General features: G+C 40.4%; 1 pseudogene; it reads left to right on the top strand.

Moving 5' to 3' along the window:
* Positions 1 to 1280: 1280 nt before the first annotated feature.
* Positions 1281 to 2263, top strand: LOC104986458 (annotated as a pseudogene).
* Positions 2264 to 9046: the final 6783 nt, after the last annotated feature.

The following is a 9046-nucleotide window of genomic DNA, read 5'->3' as shown; positions in this document are numbered from 1 at the left end:
CAGGATTGTCGGGAGAAATATCAATAACCTCAGATATGCAGATGACACCACCCTTATGGCAGAAAGTGAAGAGGAACTAAAGAGCTTCTTGATGAAAGTGAAAGAGGAGAGTGAAAAAGTTGGCTTAAAGCTCAACATTCAGAAAAGTAAGGTTATGGCATCCAGTCCCATCTTTTCATGGCAAATTAATGGGGAATCTGTGGAAACAGTGACTGGCTATTTTTTGGGGTCCAAAATCACTGCAGATGGTTTCTGCAGCCATGAAATTAAAATATGCTTTCTCCTTGGAAGGAAAGTTTTGACCAGCCTAGATAGCATATTCAAGAGTGGAGACATTACTTTGTCAATAAAGGTTCATCTAGTCAAGGCTATGGTTTTTCCAGTAGTCACATATGGATGTGAGTGTTGGACTATGAAGAAAGCTGAGTGGTGAAGAATTGATGCTTTTGAACTGTGGTGTTGGAGAAGCCTTTTGAGAGTCCTTTGGACTGCAAGGAAATCCAACCAGTCCATCCAAAAGGAGATCAGTCCTGAGTGTTCATTGGAAGGACTGATGCTGAAGCTGAAACTCCAGTAATTCGGCCACCTCATGCAAAGAGTTGACTCATTGGAAAAGACCCTGATGCTGGGAGGGATTGAGGGCAGGAGGAGAAGAGGACGGTAGAGGATGAGATGGTTGGATGTCTTCTCCAACTCAATGGACACGAGTTTGGGTAAACTCCGGGAGTTGATGATGGACAGGGAAGCCTGGCCTGTTGCAGTTCATGGGGTTGCAACAGTTCAGACACGATTGAGTGACTGAACTGAACTGAACTGAACTGGAGAACTAACACATGAGTAGAAAGTGGATCTCCTTTGGTGATGTAATGTGCTGAAGAATAAATTAGAGTTTATAGGGTATTTGGGAAGTATAAGACAGAAGGAGATTAATTCAATCTCAGGTATAATGACAGAAGAGTGAGAAATGCATCACAAGGGACTAGCCTTGAACTTGGCCTTATAAGATAAGTAGAGTTGCAGAAGGAAAAATAGTGCAGGGAGAGAATGATTATGCACCTCACTTGTGACCAGGAATGTAGCTATAGTTAGAAGCATAGCTATCTATAGATACAGCCATAGATACAAGAATAGGTAAAAGATGGAAATAAAATAATAGTTCAGTATTAAAAAAAAGAAAGAAACTGAAACAATGGCTTAATAGAAGTAAAGCAGCCGTGTATGACAATATTCATTTTGAATAACATCTAGAGTATTAGAAAAATCATTTCAATTGTAATAAAATGTGTACCTTCTTATCTCCTTTGGTTGCATTTGTTTCAAGTGTAGAAAATGCCCCTCACCATGACACTGCACTAAGAGAATTCATTTTCCTGGGGTTCACGGATCACCCAAAGCTCCAGTCTCTCTTCTTTTTACTGTTTCTGGTCATTTACCGTCACCCTCCTAGGCAACCTGGGCATGATGGTTTTAATCAGACTGGACTCTCACCTTCACACACCCATGTACTTCTTCCTCACTCATTTATCCTTTGTAGACTTGTGCTATACCTCTACTGCAGCCCCACAGATGCTGACTAATCTGGTATCACAGAAGAAGACCATCAGCTTTGCTGGTTGTTTTGCACAGTTATTTTTTCATAGCACTTCTCCTCACTGAGTTTTACATGCTGACAGCAACGGCCTATGACCACTACGTGGTCATATGCAACCCTCTGCACTACAGTGTGAAGATGTCCAGGTGCATCTGCACAAACTTGACTCTTCCAGGCCATCCTGACTTTTTGTTTGAACTTTTGTAGATCAAATGTCGTCAACCATTTCTACTCTGCTGACCCACCACTCATTAAGTTTGCTTGGTCTTAAACTCATGTCAAAGAGCTTTATTTGCTCATATCAACAGGCTTCAACCTCTGCAACTGCTTCATCACCATCCTGTGTCTTATGCTTTCATTCTTGCTGTCATCCTCAGGATCAAATCAGCAGAAGGAAGGCACAAGGCATTCTCCACCTGTGGTTCCCACGTGACGATTGTAACCCTATATTATGGGGCAATCTTCTGCACATATTTAAGATCACCAACAGATAAGAATGCTGAAGGATCCAAGATAATAGCCGTTTTCTACACCTTTGTACATCCAGTACTTAATCCATTGATTGACAGCCTGTGGAACAACAATGTAAAAGAAGCATTGAGAGAGTCCCCAGAAGAAATATGGTCACTCAGATGGCAACGCCTCCAATTTCCAATAAACGGTAACTCTTAACCTTTGACTCAAAGGCCTTTGCATTATCGTGATGGGTTTTCAGATTCTTTATGACTATATCTGCCGAAGTCCAGCTCCAGGAGCCAGGGAATCAGCCTGAAGGGGTGAGTGGTGTCGGCAGGCAATGATGTAGCCTCTGACTCAAAGTACAGGACTACATGTTTATTTCAAGCTTCAGGTTTTCTTTTATACTTTGACAAAAGCATTAGGTCATAGGTTTGACATTTTTAGTTTCCCCTACCCAAATTTATTGTCTCCAGAAATCATTGTTGTCCCACAAACAGAGTTCCTGCTTCAGTGATTCTCTCAGAATCAGCTTTACTATCTATTATCTACTTCCTTTTATGTGTCCTATACTTAACTTGTGATTACATTGTGACTCATGCTACATTCCTCAGTTTATTTCTTATCTTTCTAAATCCTGTTTGCCCCTAGTATCTTAAGATCACTGTCTCCTAAAAAGGCTTCTTAAGATCACTGTCTCCTAAAAAGGCTTCTATCTATTCTTAATTAACCCTAAGCTCAGCAAACTTCTTTTGCCATAAACATTCCCCTCACAAACAGGACTCAGATAACAATCCTTCCCCTGGCCTCAAGCTTCGGCCTATGTGCTGATCCTTGAACATTCTTTGTAAAGATTCTTGAATAAATGTCAGTGGTTAACTTTATGGATTATTTTCTGGGCACAACTGCAGAAGGCTTTGTGCTTTCTCATGCTCCTGTCAAGAACAATAAGCACCTTAACATTCTTTCCAGCCAACTCAACCAAAGAAAGGAAGAAACAAGTCAGAATCACAAGAGCTAACTCCTTCATGCCGGGACCGTGCCTGCGGAATGAGGAGAGGGGTTGGGGCCGTACCTCCATTTTATCAGTAATGCCTAACGCGGCTCCTGACATATGTCTTTATGGAAGAGTATTTCACCAAAAAATACTCAGGTCTGGAACAATGAACTACACTTATTAGTCTAGGCTGTTGCCCTTCAATGTTGTCCATGAACCAGGAGAAACAGCATAACTTTGGAGGTCTCAGCTCCATGGAGGCAAGGTGCATGTGTAGTTTTGCCCACTGTTTGAAATGAAGTGAACATTTTTCACAAAACCTGTGAATAAGATGATTCTCAATAAATATTTCTTGAACTATTATTATAGCCCTTTCTCATTATGGAGAATTAAGTGCAATCTCTACATACTACCACTTTCCAGAATGGTCTTCATGAAGAATTCTTAACAATCTAAAATCCTATTGTGTGATTTTAAATATGCATGTCTCACCTTTCCCACTGTGAAAAGGAAATGGTTTAAGGACACAAATCATCATTTATGTTTCTATTATACTCTCTATATTCATAGCAAAGTGCAAGCAAAAGTTTTCCCTTGAAAATTTATTAACTATATAGATTAATGAAGAAATGAATGAATGAATGATTGCCTCTACCCAGAATGTAGCACTGTGTGAGCTTGCCACATTTCTTTCCTAAACAACATGATATTAAAGACCATCTATTAATCTGTTTAAACCCTTTCTCAAAATTTATTAATAGCAATATGACAGAGAAAGTTAATTATCCTCCACTGTCCTCAGTTTCCCTTTTGTAAAGTGAATATAATAATACTGATGACCCAAAGAGTTTGTGAGGATTGACTGAACTAATCCATGTAAAGTGGTGAGGTCAATGCCTCACACATATTAAGGATTTGATGTCTATTACCCATAATCAATTATTTCCATTCATTTTTTTCCCCTGCAGTTGTTAAACAAGAGAGTCACTCACCCCATATGATCTCCCTACAGAATTTCAAGTGTGAGGGATGAGGTTGTGTATTCAATAAATGCAAATGTACCTGGGAAGCAATATACAAGAAGACAAGGAGTGCAGTATATTTGCTGAATTATACACTGCACACACTCCTTAAATTATTCATCAATATTTGTTAACTTTTTTTTTTTTTTTTGGCCACATCATGAGACACATGGCATGTGGGATCTTGATTCTCCCCATCAGTGCTTATTGATCAAGTATTAATCTCCAGGGCACAAACTAAACTGTGGAGATTACAGTTCTTACAGATAAGAGATCGCTGGCTAGTGGTGGCAACAGAAATATTAGTAGGAGATGAAAACTGAGTGTTTCAGCCAAGGAAGGGGCAAAGTGGTAAGACAGAGTGGAGGACGGAGGTGACACCCGGTTCTGTGGAGGCAAGAAAGCATCCTCTGAGAATCCTTCCATGTAAGCATTTCCTAGTTTCAAGATTAACATGAACCAGAGGACAACGAGGAAAGCACTGACTGAAAAGAAACTGAAACAAGAATTTTAAAGAAAGGTGAGAGAAAAAGGACAAACTGTGACTTCACGTTAAGGAAAGGCAGCTTCCCTTCCCATAGTTGAAAAAGTGGTTTTGAAAGTATGTTTGCTATTAATTTCTCATTTATATGCGTTCTTCTCTGCAGTCACCCGTTTTCTTTTTCTTTTCTTTTTTTTTTTCAGTTTTCTAACTTTATTGAAGCTTTCAGTGGCTAAGTCAAAGATTTCTCTTGGCAAATGTCACATCGCACTTGAAAATATGTGGGTTATTTTCAAATATACTTTGATATCAATTTCTAACATAATTCTCCAGTGATAAGAGAACAGACTCTGTATGGTTTCAATACGTTCAGACCCTGAACATTTGCACCTTCTTTTATGTCCCTGGATATGTTCCAGTGTCTCTTAGTTTATACTCTGTGGGAACTTGAATAGAATTTTTATCTTACTATTGTGTGAAAATTGTGTAAATCTTAATTATGTTGAATTGATTCGTGGTGTTTTCAGGACTACTATACCTTTCTATGTTCCTATATATTTTTTATTAATTTTTGAGAGTTTGATATTAAAAATTCAACTAAAAATTTATTTTCATACTTAAAAATAATTGTAAAATATAGTGGAACTATATGTCACTTCATTCTGTATTTCCCAAGTCTCCTGCATATGTGTTATCACACTTTCATAATTTAAAAAATAAAAAAAGAAAGAAAAAGAAAAACTAGTCAGTTGGGTACAGGAAGGCAGAAATTCAAAACCTAAACCAGTCCAGGTTTGATGCATGATACAGGGTGCTCAGGGCTGGTGCACTGGGATGACCCAGAGGGATGGGATGGGGAGGGAGGTGGGAGGAGGGTTCAGGATGGGGAACACATCTATACTCGTGTCTGATTCAAGTCAATGTATGGCAAAACCAACACAATATTGTAAAGTAAAATAAATAAATTAATTAAAAAAAAACCCTACCCTGCCACTGTCTAGACATGTGGCATAGGCTTTACTCTTCCTTTAGTGGAGGTCTGATTCTTTAGCTGAAATGACAGGAAGGAGTCCCTACCTCCAAGTGTCATTTTGAGGAATCAATTAAATTGCCAAGGGAAAGTGCTCCACACAAGAAGTGCTCAATAAGGTGACTGCCAATTTCATAGTCTATTTCATAGTCCTGTTCATACCTAATCTTGCCCAAGACATGGATGTCCATTAGAAAGGACATTGCTAAGAGCTCTGGATTTTAGGAGAAGAGGAAGTTTCAGTATAAAAGAAAAATAAAACATAAAATAAGACCATCTTCAAAATGTGAAAATGAAATCATTGCTTGCCTTCCATGTCACTCTCAGGGCAAGTAATAATTTAGAAAATATGAAAAAATATGTCTGAAACACATGATTAGCTCTTTGATCCCACAGTGTTACAGTGAATCCCTGAAGGGCTGATTCCTAGGGACACACTTGTTTCTGCTGCTGCTAAGTACCTCTGAGATTTGCTTTAAGAACAGGCTCCTACCTCCCAAATCCTGCTAGAAATACATCAATGGTATTCAGCTTAGAGAGGCATCAATGAACTTTCCTAAACAGACGTTGAGAAAATGGGTTCATACCCAAACCAGAAGTAAGTCTTTGTTTGTCTTATTTTTAAGTCAAGAGGAGATTGTTGTAAAATCTCAAGCAGGTCCACCAACTTTTACACTGTTTGACCAAAATATACAAATGCAAATCTCTATGTTTCACTTGTCTGGAAAATCCCATGGACAGGGGAGCTTGGTAGGCTGCAGTCCACGGGATCGCAAAGAGTCAGACACGACTGAGTGACTCACCTTCACTTTCATGCATTGGAGAAGGCAATGGCAACCCACTCCAGTGTTCTTGCCTGGAGAATCCCAGGGACAGCGGAGCCTGGTGGGCTGCCGTCTATGGGGTCGCACAGAGTCGGACACGACTGAAGTGACTTAGCAGCAGCTGTTGTTCAGGCACCTAATCATGTCCGACTTTTTGCCACTCCATGGATTGCAGTGCACTAGGCTTCACTGTCATTCACTATCTCCTGGAGTTTGCTCACACTCATGTTCATTGAGTCTGTAATGCTATCCAACCGTCTCTTCCATTGCCCCCTTCTCCTCCAGTCCTCAATCTCTAGCTCTAGCCCACTGAACTGGGTTCCTCTCTAGGGTGATCTCATCAGAGCTGAACTCTTCTTCCTGGACTCTGGTACCTTGCTTTCTTTCTTCCTTCCATTTCTTTTTTGCAGAACAGGATACTCTCCTGCTCCATATACCCTATTGCCAGTTCTGAGGGCCTGAGTGCTGTAGGAATGGCTGATTTCATGTGCATGTAACTAATGCTGTTGACAGGGCTCTGTTTTCAGAAACTTTACAGATTAAATATAATGTTCTTCCTCACTGTCTTGAAATCCTTAATTATTTTTGAACAAGGATGTTGTATATTTTCTCTGTTACTGGATTGTGTCTATTGTGTAGATTGTCCTAGTTACCCAGGTTTAACAATTTGTAGCCTTCTCCTGTCCTTGACAGAGAAGGCAATGACACCCCACTCCAGTACTCTTGCCTGGAAAATCCCACGGACGGAGGAGCCTGGTAGGCTGCAGTCCATGGGGTTGCTAAGAGTCAGACATGACTGAACGACTTCACGTTCACTTTCATGCACTGGAGAAGGAAATGGAAACCCACTTCAGTGTTCTTGCCTGGAGAATCCCAGGGATGGGGGAGCCTGGTAGGCTGCCATCTATGAGGTCTCACAGAGTCGGACATGACTGAAGCTACTTAGCAGCAGCAGCAGCAGCAACTGTCCTTGAATTGCTCCTTTGCTGTCTCTTCCTCCATCAGAGAGAGGCTCTCCTTGGCTGTGAGGGAGTAAACCCACAAATGCCCTATTAAGAAGATGCTCACCTGTCATTCTAGGCTAACAAAGGTAGCCAGGTCAGCTGTGATTTTCTTTCTTACTCTTCATAGATGTTTTGGTATCTCGCCACCTATCAGTACTCCTGCTGCCCTCCAGTCGGGGTATGGCTGGATTCACACAGGTCACTGAGACAGTGAATCAAGACCTTTTCAGATCCCAGAAGCAATCATTATGTGACATGTAATAAACAAGTCCTTCTGCAATAGTGGAGTGGTCCTTCAGTCTAATTTCCTGCCATGTCTTAATAAACCTGAAATTTCTACACCCTGATCTTTTTCTTTCTAGCATTTTCTCTTCCAGTAACTACTACCTCTTCTCTCTCTGGAATTCTTGGGTGCCGAAGAACATGAAAAATCTCCTAAGCCACCTTGTTGCTGGCATACAAGCAGATAACCTGATTTCAGCTTATTCATTTTTAGACACTTCTTATAGGAAAGCTGAAATAAACCACCAATTAACTTCTTTTTCTCCAGTGAATGTTGTGGTATCTTGATAAAATCTCATAGGCAGAGATAAATCAGTCTCTCAATGAAATGAAACATTTGTGCTTTAGTGGAGGTATCAGCTCTGACTTTCTGCATTCCTCTGTATGAATTCTGTACATGCACATATAGGCCTCAGTGCAGTTCATTTCAGTTGTTCAGTCGTGTCTGACTCTTTGTGATGCCATGAACCACAGCAGACAGGCTTCCCTGTCCATCACGAACTCCCAGGGTTTACTCAAACTCATGTCCATTGAGTCAGTGATGCCATACAACCATCTCAGCCTTTGTAGTCCTCTTCTCCCACTTCCAATGTTTCCCAGAATCAGGGTCTTTTCTAATAGGCCAGTTCTTCACATCAGGTGGCCAAAGTATTGGAGTTTCAGCTTCAGCATCAGTCGTTTCAATGAATATTCAGGACTGATTTTCTTTAGGATGGACTGGTTGGATCTCCTAGTTTACCAAAGGACTGTCAAGAGTCTTCTCCAACACCACAATTCAAAAGTATCAATTCTTCATGACTCAGCTTTCTTTAGAGTCCAACTCTCACATCCATACATGACCAATGGAAAAACCACAGCCTTGACTAGACGGACCTTTGTTGGCAAAGTAATGTCTCTGCTTTTTAATATGCTGTCTAGGTTGGTCGTAACTTTTCTTCCAAGGAGCAAGGATCTTTTAATTTCATGGCTGCAGTCACCATCTGCAGTGATTTTAGAGCCCCTCAAAATAAAGTCTGTTGCTGTTTCCATTCTTTCCCCATCTATTAGCCATGAAGTGATGAGATCAGATGCCATGATCTTAGTTTTCTGAATATTGAGTTTAAAGGCAACTTTTTCACTCTCCTCTTTCACTTTCATCAAGAGGCTCTTTCGTTTTGCTTCACTTTCTGCCATAAGGATGGTGTCATCTGAATATCTGACATTATTAATATATCTCCCAGTAATCTTGATTCCACCTTGTGCTTCATCTAGCCTGGCATTTCTCATGATGTACTCTGCATATAAGTTAAATAAGCAGGGTGACAATATACAGCCTTGGTATACTCCTTTCCCGATTTGGATCCAGGGTGTTGTTCCATG

This window comes from Bison bison, unplaced genomic scaffold, assembly GCF_000754665.1.
Source record: "Bison bison bison isolate TAMUID 2011002044 unplaced genomic scaffold, Bison_UMD1.0 scf7180017845750, whole genome shotgun sequence".
NCBI classification, from domain to species: domain Eukaryota; kingdom Metazoa; phylum Chordata; class Mammalia; order Artiodactyla; family Bovidae; genus Bison; species Bison bison.
Note: the sequence above shows the minus strand (reverse complement) of the source record. Positions and strands in the feature narration are given on the sequence as shown.